We start from the raw sequence: 11,923 nt of genomic DNA, 5'->3' as shown, positions 1-11,923 counted from the left end.
ATGCTAGATGAAACGCCAGTGTAGACGTGAATCGTTTTCATTCTAAAATGCCATTTTAAAACTAAGACGTGTGAATGTAAACGGGGCATGAGTGTGCATTTTTTGTGAGCAGGTTGCTGCTGCGACAGGGGCGGGGCAGATGTCTATCAGCCATTAGCAATGGACGATGGCATCGTCTGTCAACTTAACCCTACTAAGCAGTAGGGCTGTGCGATTTGGGGAAAATATTTAATTGCTTTTTTTGACAGATATTGCGAATGTGATTTGATTTGCGATTTAATTTTGTAGTCAAGCTTCAGCTCAATAATTTGTATCGTAGCTTATTACAACTAAAATGCAATGAGTTTTAGTTAAAAAAAGAAAGTGAAAAGATTTTTCTCTAGAGCAACCAGTAAGCAAACATAAAATTGCCTTATCTTTCTGTAAACAAATTCAACTTAAATTAGGGAGAAAATGTAGCTTATTATATGAGCAAAAAAATTATAATTATAAAAATGCCGAAAACTCAGCAATCTAACATGGCTGATAAGAGGCCAGATTGAAAAGTTCTGATTGGGCAGAACGAAATTGTGCTCACTCAATTGGCTAGTAAGTATATCACACACAGACAGCAGTCATGCATTTGCTCTGGGCGGGGGAAATTAAATAGTACTTTTTTTGTTGCAAAACAATCAACATCGCAAGCCATGTTTACCATTAAAATAAATAAAATAAATCAAAATTGTTACAACTGCAGCAAGGAGCAGTACAAAAGGCCTATATCAAAGGAAGAATTTTTTTTTATAATCAATATTCTGAAAATGAAGTACAGAGAGCTTCAGTTATTTTATTTCGGTTGTATTTGATGTTTTGAACCACTTTTCCTACCTCAGAAAGAAAACACCTAAAAGAAGGTCTGCATTCTTTTCATTACAACAATGAATATGATAGTTACCCATTAGCAAAATAAAGTCTTAAATAATACACACACACACACACACACACACACACACACACATATATATATATATATATATATATATATATATATATATATATATATATATATATATATATATATATATATATATATATAGCATTTCGCAGACTCTAGTGATTTATCTAATCACAACATTTCAAATTGCGATTCGATTTTGATCAATTGCACAGCCCTACGAAACTGTACAAACAATGAAAGTTACACATTTTACTCCTTCCCAACAGGGAAAACCACAAACAATCATAGAATGCATGATGATATGCTTTCATGGCTTTGCAATTGAAAAATATCATTATAATGGAAGTCAATGGGACAAAAAACACAGTAGCCACAAACATAACAAAAGGGTAATCAGTTTGAACACTACACAAGGGTAAAGACACAAAATGCAATGTTTCATGAAAATATAAAAAACAAAAAAAAAACACTATAGAACAGTGTTATATATTTTGCTATATATTTTGTTATATAGACTTCCAAATACTTCAAAGAACAAAACCAGAGAAATAAACAGTTTTAACTAGTGATACTTATAAAGTCCTGTGAAGCCACGCTGTAGACGTCACACATCCCTTTATTTCTGGTTTGTTTATTAGAAAACAGATACACACCAAAAATGCTGCTGTTCCTTTTATTAGACTAGCATTGTAACAGAAACCTAAAATGTATTCAGTATAATAAAACAGCGCTGCTTCTTCTCCATGTAATCATGAGCTAAAGAACCGTGAGCGATGGACTGTGGCATAATAAAAGCTCTGCTGCTTTTGTATCGCTCCATGTCCATCTCTCAGTTTTCTTGTTTTGCTTCAGTCCCTCTTCGGTTCGCTGCATACTGAGTCTGTAATTTCTGTCTGAAATCTTTGCACAGCAAAAAGAAGGTCACAGGTTCAAACCCCGGCTGGGCCAGGTGGCCGTTCTTTGTGGAATTTGCAAGACATTCAGTATTGGCGAATTACATAAACTAAATTGGCCATAATGTATGAATGTGTGTGTGAATAGGAATACTACGAAATAGTGTACTCTCAGTGCTGGGTTGCAACTGGAAGGACATCCGGCTCATAAAAGCATATGTCATAGTAATTGTTGGTTCATTCCGCAATGGCGACCGTCGATAAATCAGTGACTAAGCAAAGGAAAGTGAATCAGTGAGAATAAAAACATCAGTGCTTTAATTGACACTGAATTGTTTTGTGATGGATTAATAAAAACGCATCAGACTTCAGTGTGCAAACACATTTATGGCCCGTTCACAACGAATTGTGTTTTTTTGTGGTGAGAGGTGCCTCATCAAAATTGTTATCTATTGGCAGCTAGTGTTTTATGCACTGTTTTTGTGCACCACATTTTTAACTGTGGCAGTGGCACAAATACTGTTAATATGGTGGTTGCCTAGCAACATAAAAACCACAGAGCAGTCCACACCAAGGTAGTATGGTGAGTTTTCTGACTTCATACTAACAATATAAAACTTTTGAATAACTTATCAATGAAAATGTTTTCAGCAGGAGTCTCATAGAATGTAATGAAGACCGCAACTCCCATGATTCCACACTCAGTCACAGCTTCATCAAACAACTTCATTGTTTGTTCTGAATATTCACCTCTTATGGTGAAAATAACATACTGCGCCTTTAGTATCACAAACATACATGTGGCCGCTTTTGAATTTACTATGGTTTGTTCCTCTAGATATTTTTTTCCAGTAGAGTAGTAGAGTAAGTTTCTGGGTTATTCATACTCTACTAAAAGTAATTTGTTAATTATAATAAGTTGCCTTTTAATATCAGATAAATGAACTCTGAGGAAAAAAATACCATTTTAAAACACTTCACTGATTTGCAGCTTAGTTATTAAAGTTACTCCAAAAATTCAGCATCATAAAACATAGGGAAAAGATGAATAGAAATTTGGGTTGGATAGAGAAAGCCTTTCTATAATTCCCTAAGCTTTAGTTAGTTTTCTGACTGTCACATCAGCCGGGCTGTATTTTTTCCTCACGTTGTGCTCTGAATGAGATCAGGCGTCTCAGAAAGCTCAGCGATGATCTGACAGAAGTGTTTGCTCTGTGAGAGTAGTGTTGATCAGTGGTGTTTGCACCATTCTGTACTGTCTGAGCTGTAAGAACAGCATATAATGCCTATACTGGGATGTTCAGATGTGGATTAAGTTTCAAAGCTGGATCTCTCATATCTTACACCGCAAAAGTGAAAATAAGTTAAATGTTGGATGAGCAAAAATATCTAAATTGAACTAATTTTCTTGCTTGGGATTCAACTTATACACTCAAAAAATGACGTTTGCTGCTTGTTCAAAATACTTTTTTAAAATGAAGTGAATCAACACAATTCTTGAGGACAACCTAATTCCTTTATGTTTAATCTAATTATTATTAATTTATTACAAATGTAACTTAATTCCTTTATATTGTCCCAAAACAAATCGATTGCATGGAACCCAACGTTGTTACAGTGTATTTTGAAAAGAGAAATTCATAAAATCTAAATCAGTGGAGCAAGTTTACTGAATGATAATTTGCTGAAGCTGCTTTAAATTTTGTACAGCGTGCATATCTTGCAGATCTTACATTATTTAATGCAACTCACTCTGTAGAGCCATCATATTTGTGTTCGATGCTATAGTTAAGAATAAAAAAAAACAAGTTCAGTTTCAAATTAGGGAATTTTCTCCTGAACATCACAAATACAAACATGAGATTGACTATAAACAACTGTTTTGTAAATAAAAAGTTAATGGCAATGACTGCTAGAAGTGTTGGTTTCTGATCTAGTGTATTAATTCATTAAGTTAAAGGCCACCTATTTTACCCCTTTTACAAGAGTTAAGATAAGCCTTTGGTGTCTCCATAAGTGTCTGTAAAGTTTCAGCTCAAAATACCCATCTGATAATTTATTATAGCCTCCATCTACCCATTTTGGTGTCTGAGTACAGTGTAGATGTTTTTGTAAATCAAAATGAGCTGCTGCTCCTCGCTCACCGTTCCCATGTCCGTGTCAGCTTCTGATCATGTGTTATGTCAGATAAACAACACAGTGACAGAGACAGGCTTAGATGAAGCTGAAATACAGCTCATTAGTCAAAAATACCAAGTAAGTTTATTTGATGTATTTGTGGTGGAGTTTATTCAAGCCTTTCTGAAATGATGTGTCTCACACGATTGCTGTTTGCATTACACACACAGATGTGCATTTACTGATTCCATGAGACCGTGGTGATTATAGCGGAATTATGTAGCAATTTTACTGACTTTACAGCTGTTTTAAAAATGTTTTAAACTTATGAAAATCACAGAGCGTTGTAACATATGTTTTAATGCTAGTTTATTTGCAAAACAATTCTGTGGACGTGTATACAGGTTATTATAGAAACATGGCGCCTGTCAATCAATTCAGAGGTGGAAAAAACACACTCCTACATCACGTTGCGGTGGGCCTCAAAATCACTGGGATTTGGATCCTATTTTAACGTCAGGGAATTTAAAAATAGAGACTGGTTGAATTTTTATCACTCCATAATGACAGTGGACACACTATATCTACAAACACTTCTGTCCAAACAGCTTACAAAAGTTGATTTTCATCATAGGTGTCATTTAATGTACTTTTTTAAAAATAATGGAACAAAAAAAAAAGTTGACAACTTAAAATTGTAAGGCAACTTGCTTCGGAGCTTTTTTAAGTTGACTCATGCAGTAAGTGCAGTAAATTGTATCAAGCGCAGTACTTGGGTTAAAAGTTGAGTCACCTTAAAAAAGCTCTGCAACAAGTTGTCTTACAATTTTGAGTTGAGTCAACTTTTTTTACAGTGAGGTTCAACCCCCCCCCCCCCACCCCCCACCCCCACCCCCCCCCCCTTTTTTCTGAAAAACTTATTCTTTTTGCAGTTATTTGCCTGATTTTCTATTTAATAATGAGGTATAAATATGAAATTTTAGTGAGATATTAATAACAAATTTTTGCTGGATTAGCTTGTCGGTTGGTTATCATTACCACACTTTTTGATGTACCAAAAAATATTTCCTACCATTTTATCAAATTGCTTTGCAAACTATTTTAAGTTAAATTTGTTTCTTTACAAATGTGCATTTAAACTGTAAGTTTTATATTACAGTTTTATAACTAATGAAAATTTTGAATAAAGAAATATTGAAGAGATACTTATTTTTAAAATATAAATGTATTATCATCTATCATTACATTTTAATTTTTTTAGAAATCTGTTAAAACTTGTTTTAAATGAAAAACTTATGTCTATAGGTAAATAAAAAACTGGCCAGCACATTTAACTTTCCTCAGTCAGAGTTTGGCCATTTGAATAATAAAAAAAAAATTACAAATATGAGTAATCCAACTTTTGGTCTTTCAAACCAGGCTTGGCTATGGGCCTGACTGTTTATGTAACTTAATAAATTTTGTGAGGAGAGGATTAATTAATAATATATTTTAATAGCTAATAGCAGTTATATAACTAATAGCATATATATATATATATATATATATATATATATATATATATATATATATATATATATATATATATATATATATATATATATATGCTATTAATTATATATATATAGCTATTAATTACACATATGGGGTGAGTTTCACTTACCCGTCCCCACCAATGTCTAGTGCAAACCTACGCCCTTGAACAGATTTATTGCATTTGAAATCAACACAAATAAAAACAAACAAACAACAACAACAAAAAGTATGCATGTGCTCACCGGCCCTTCATGCACTGTTTGACATGAAGGAAACTTAGTTAACGATAAGAACTGTTATGTGTTCTCATGGGTGGTGTCCGATATTCATGTCGGCATGTTAAGTCGTGATGTATCGGTGACGTATGGAATACTTCCGGGTCCAAACCGCTACTCATTTTAATTAAGAAAATCTTCATTAATGGTTTTCTTTATCACACTTTAAAGTGAATTTTATATAAAAGCATAGTGTAGATATTGGGTGTCTAGACTTGCTGCATCACAAATACAAAATTTAACAGTTCATAAAAAATTTATCACTTTCTGGCCATCGGAAATTAGGCATGGATATATACATTGCGATCAAGATTTTCGAAAGTATTACATCGCTTTGTAAACGTTTATTATCAGCATTTGATGAGTCTCCCCATACAGTTTGATATGGCACCTGGACCTGGAAGCCGCTTCACATGACCTCACACTTAACAAGCGGATACTGATGCAATATTAGTTTAATCTATGTGAATCCAAGCCCTTTTGAGATGGTGTGACAGGATCCTGACAATTAAATTAAGGATTAAACAAAACCTCTCACGTTTAAATTGTGTAAATTCAATGGCAAACACTGTTACCTGCAAACTCTGTCCCACAAATTTTAAAGGTGAATGCTTTAGTCATTTTCATAGCGGACTTTAGCTCAAAGTCTTTTATCCACTTTTCGAAAAGTGTAAATGGTGGATTAATATTCGCCACATGATCACAAATCAGATGTGCCATTATTTGTCAGTGTGTTTTAGGTAGTTTCTACATCTTAAGCTGGTTTATAAAACAAAATCTGTCAATTTTGTTTTCATTCTCTCATCTTCAGTGCTTTACATTTTTGCGGCTGTCGCTCCCTGTCATCTGAAGGCAGAAGGCATTGACAGTGATTGACAGCTGATATTAACCAATCGCACTCAGTTCTAGAGTAGTGGGTAAATCAGAAAAGCGCAAAGGTGGGGCAAGCATTGTGGGCTTGTTTACTGCAGCAAGTTAACAACTGTTTTAAACCATTCCTGAGCACTGCGTGAATGTCTCTTAAATCCATACATGCTGTGAACATTTTGCAGTGAAAACTAGTCGCACCGCAACAGTTTTATGTTCGCACAAATGCTTCTTAATATATTTTAAGGTCGCATAGATAAAATTTTGGGTGCATATGCGACCAAAACTGTTGCAATTTTCGATCTATACATATTGAAAATTTAATTTTCATTGTAGTAAATGGTATTTAAAAAAAATCCAAAACATTTGATCTATTCAGTAGGATAATTTAGTATTGTATTTATTATTGCCACATTAAGATTAAAGCTGACTTTAAATTTTGTGTTTCTTTTCTCCTCAGTGCATCACTTTTGGAGAAGTGGAGAAGAAATCATCTCGCCTTTGTCAGGTAAAGCAATCAATCGTTCTTCTCCAGTGAGCAGTGGTCTCTCCATCTCTGCACAGTCTCTTTCATCCTCCTAAACATTGTCCGTCAAACCACATGCCAGTTTCGAAACAGAAATCTTCAAAAAGGCACTCTCACACTCTCATTTCTTAGCCCACCGGTGCTCTCCTGTCTAGTACAGCCTCTCTAATGACTTGTAAGGCAGCTGTGGGGGCATCTGAGGTCTGCTTTTGTAGCTCGTCGATGACCCTTGTTGTGTCTTCAGACTGTTGCTTGGATACTAAAGCCGTAGAGATGGCCGTGGTTGAGAAGGAAATGAAATGGCCGGTGCTAATGGCTATCAGGAGACAAGCTTCAAAGCCTTCAAGACACAATCTGACGAGTGTGTAAACAACTTTCTCATAAACATGAAAAACGTCTCTTCGCAAAAACTCTGTCCTCTGCTTCTTAGTGACAGAAATAAAAGCTTTGAGTCTAATGCGGAATCCACACCGCCATTATTGTGCCGATATATTGGTTAAAAGTGAATAGGTGTGTTTTTGTGTGTACTTGAGTGCTTCAGTGTTTGATCACACATTCACTGCTGTTCGTTGGGAGATTTTACATTCTTCCTTTCCATCGTCCATCGGGTGTTTTTTCCCTTCTTCTTTTATACTTAATGCTGTCTGCCAGACATGATGGGAGGTGGATTAAATGCAAAGTATATTATGCTGTGGATTAATTAAGTCAGTAAATGAAGCCAATCAAATAAATGCAATCAGATGCTTCCTGCTTGTGTAATGTGATGGTCTCAGTGTTTATTTTTTTAACCTATTTGCTTTATTTTTTGAGAAGCATTTAGCAAGTATGAGAAGAAAATGTTGGATTTATTGTATAATGATTAACTATTAAATGGTGATTTAAAAAAAATATCAGGTAAAAATTTAATTATCTATAATATTTGGGTCGGGTCATTAAGCATGAATCTTGAAAATGACATTGAGATGCCATTCAATATGTGGAATAGATTATTCTACCTGATTCCACAAATAAGGAGTGTCTGATATTTACAATCTATGAAATTTTCTGTTTTTTCGAACACCATTTCCGAAATAATAAGTAACAACAAGGAAGGATCCTAGATGCACGGTCTTTAATGACAGGTAGTAAATGTAAACAGTTCAAAAACAGAAAAAAAGTAACTAAACGTGTAGAAGAGCTCAGATTTAAGTAGCTCTCCAAAACAGCTAGGGGTCTCAAGAAACACAGAGTGTCCTGACGAGAAACAGAGATCTCTATTTTAACGATCTAGGTGCAAAGTCTAAAGCGCAAGGCGCAAAAGCATTAAGTGCATGTTCAAATCCACTTTTGCTATTTTAGAGATGGAAAAATACTGTACATTCTGCTCTGCGGCGCATGGTCTAACAGGGTCGTGCTTATTCTCTTAATGAGTTGTGGGTGTGTTTTGAGAATAAACCAATCAGAGTCTTTTCTTCCATTCCCTTTAAGAGTCAGTTGCGTCGCGCCATGGCAGATTTTCTGTTTACATGGTGGACTTTGTAAGTGCAAAAACTGATCGCTTTACTAACAAGAAAACAGTTAAACAGAGCATCTGCAGCGTGAGGATAAAGAATGAGCCTCCTCCAATCAACCTTTACTTTCTCTTTCTCTCTTTCATGGATAAGGAAACAGTGTTGCATGCTCAGACATCCATCAGCCTACATAATTAACTTAGCTTGTTAAGCGCAAAGATTTGTTTCAAAACTATTTCTAAATTCAGTTTTAATTTCCAGCAAACGAATAAATGAACAACTATAATGAAGTGTGTTTAAAAACCCTATCCAACTATCCAGTTCTATCCAAACACACATTCTATGCCCCATATGGTCCAAAACCTGACAGGTGGACAAATCTCAGCTTGTTTTTATAAAACAAATATGCATATAATAAATAGTACTGCTAATAATAATAATAATAACATTATACAAAAGCAAATTGTCATTAATAAACTGAAAAAGCCCCCTTTCTATATTTATATAGAAAATAAGAATTTTTGTAATATTTTAATCCTTTTTTTTTTTTAAATGTTAATAAATTTGCGTAATGCTTTATGTTTTATGCAATGTGTACGCGTTTAAGGCACACAACTAACGTGCTCTGCACTGGACTTTAGACCTGCTTTCAGCTGGTCTATTACAGTCTAATTTAGTTCCTCAACATAGCAACCCGCCAACAATGCACCTTAACACACCTCTTTTCTAGACTGGAACACCCATGAGTCCACAAAGTGGCACAAATAGATTTGTTATTTAAACAACGTGGCAGCAAACGGGAAAATTAAGCTTGAGTTGGTCTGAAAATAGCAACACGTCATTGCAAACATGTCTCGCGCCTTATTGCGCTGGGTGTATGATAGGGTCCAGAGTAACAATGACAACGATCAGACGATGATACAAACACCCAGCGCTCAGATATAGGCATGATAATTAATTACCTCTCAAAAAACGTAACTACACGTCATAATGACGCATAGTGCAAGCCCGAGAGCCACATAAACCAGTTTGGGCGATCGTTTACAAGTGTGGAGTCCCGTGAAAGAGCTCCAATTGAAAACTTTTGTTTTGTGTTTAGCTTATGATTAAAGTTGTTGCATGTCTGCCGGTTCCCAACTCAGATTGAGTGAGTTTCAGCTACTTGTACATTAAGGAAGCATTCATAAAAAACAAAACACAAAAGAAACTTGACACAGAGAAACATAAAAACCTCACTGCCAGCTACCGTTTCAGAAGTGTTATTGCACAGCAACACAAACAGCATGCGGTAGTATAAATGTGCTTCAAACATGTGACCAAACACCACCACACCACTACAACGCACATGACTCAAACAAAACAAAACCACATGACAATAACACAAACACACACCAGGAAGTGTGCACAACCCACAACCGCAACAGAAAACAGTTCAAAGCAAAGCTGGAGCCAAACAATTGTATCTCTCAGACAAATACTTTTGTTCCTGAATAAATCTGTTTTTGAATGAATCATTTGAGGCAACGGTTCAGAGATCCATTCATAAATCCCTTGCTTAATTTCCAAATTAATTGTTTGAATAAATGATTATTAGTGAATTATTAAGACAGATATTTTCCACCACCATGACAGGCATAAAACAGGTCATAATCACTCAGCAAAATATCATTTAATTATTCTTGAAAAATGTCATGGTATGTTTGTTTTTTAAACACTTTACCACTGATTCACTTTATCTCACAAATGCATTTTAACATTAATTTTGTGACTGTACATTTGAGACACATATCTGTAAGCTAATCTATCAATCTCCTATAAGTTGATACCCCTCAGCATACAGTATATGCACTGAAAATTACGTTTGAGGTCACTGAGCTGAGCTGAAACAACACAAATCTTTAGTTATTTGGGGGGACAACTTAATTCTTTTATGTTCAATCCATTTATTTACAGTTTACAAATCTTTTTTCTGCTCTGGGAAAATGGAGGAGAAATACTAATGACTCATCTTGCACTATCCATACTTTTGTCTAATCAGGTTGCCTCAAGAATGAGAATGCCCCGCCCTAACATATTTTCAAAAGTAAAGTAAAGTGCAGTAGTGTTTCAGCCATTCAGCTCCTCACGGAGACTGCAGTCAAACTGAAAGCAAAAGTAAAACATAAAATGTGCAAGCCTGGTCCTTTCTCATCTTCCCCTTCCGTCTTTCTTAACTTCATAGTCCAGAGCTCCTGATTGTGTCAAAGCAGCTTCACATAAAAGGTCATAGTAAATTGGAACAGTGTAGTTCAGTTTTTTTAGTGTTTAAGTTCAGTTCAGTTCAGTTTAGCTCAGTTCAGTGTGGTTTAAAAATCACTACTTAGAGTCCAAACACTAAAGAGCAAATCCAACGATGCGCAGCTCTACAGATCCCGAACCATGCAAGCCAGTGGCAACTCCTCCATGACCACCACAGTAGCTTCTCATTATATGGCCTAGTCCAGGATATGGAAACCTTGGGATCATCTCGTTGTTGGTCTTGGATCGAATCAGTGACTCTGCATAGTCTGAGGGCCTCGGGAAGAGTATCCCCAGGTGGAAATGGAGAATAAGAGAATAATTAGCGTAGTTGCTGTTCATAGTGTATATAAACAAGGTGCAGAAACCTGTGTGGAAGCCCGCTAAATGGGGCACTGAGTGTATGCTTTACTAAACAGATAGGTCTTTAATCTAGTTTTGAATTGGGAGAGTGTGTCTGAGCCTCGAACGCTATCAGGAAGGCTATTCCAGAGTTTAGGAGCTATAAATGAGAAGGCTCGACCTCCTTTACTCGACTTTGCTCTTCTAGGTACTACCAGAAGCCCTGAGTTTTAAGATCTTAAAGAGCGAATTGGATTGTAGCGAGACAGAAGGTTGGTTAGATAAACAGGAGCTAGAGTATTTAAAGCTTTGTAGGTAAGAAGCAATATTTTAAATTCAATACGAAACTTAACAGGCAGCCAGTGTAAGGAGGATAAAATTGGGGTGATGTGATCAAATTTTCTAGACCTGGTAAGAACTCTGGCAGCTGCATTTTGTACTAATTGAAGTTTGTTAATAGAGGATGCTGGGCAGCCAGCAAACAGTGCATTACAGTAGTCCAGCCTAGAAGTCATAAAAGCATGAACTAGCTTTTCTGCATCTGAGATGGATAGCATACTTCGTAACTTAGCAATATTTCTCAGATGAAAGAAAGCAGTTTTTGTGACATGGGATATATGATTTTTAAAAGTTAAATTGCTGTCTAATATGACACCCAGATC

General features: G+C 35.6%; 1 protein-coding gene across 1 annotated transcript in view; it reads left to right on the top strand.

Annotated features, from left to right (window-relative positions):
• sulf2b (sulfatase 2b) overlaps positions 1 to 11,923 on the top strand; it is a 371,838-nt gene that overhangs the window by 148,230 nt on the left and 211,685 nt on the right. Inside the window, exon 3 of the mRNA XM_056449039.1 lies at positions 7,087 to 7,134. The gene's annotated coding sequence lies outside the window, so the exon portion shown is untranslated. The remainder of the gene's footprint in view (positions 1 to 7,086; positions 7,135 to 11,923) is intronic.

The sequence above is a fragment of the Danio aesculapii genome, chromosome 23, assembly GCF_903798145.1.
Source record: "Danio aesculapii chromosome 23, fDanAes4.1, whole genome shotgun sequence".
NCBI lineage: Eukaryota > Metazoa > Chordata > Actinopteri > Cypriniformes > Danionidae > Danio > Danio aesculapii.
The sequence above is the reverse complement of the archived record's forward strand: the minus strand, read 5'-3'. Positions and strand labels throughout refer to the sequence as shown.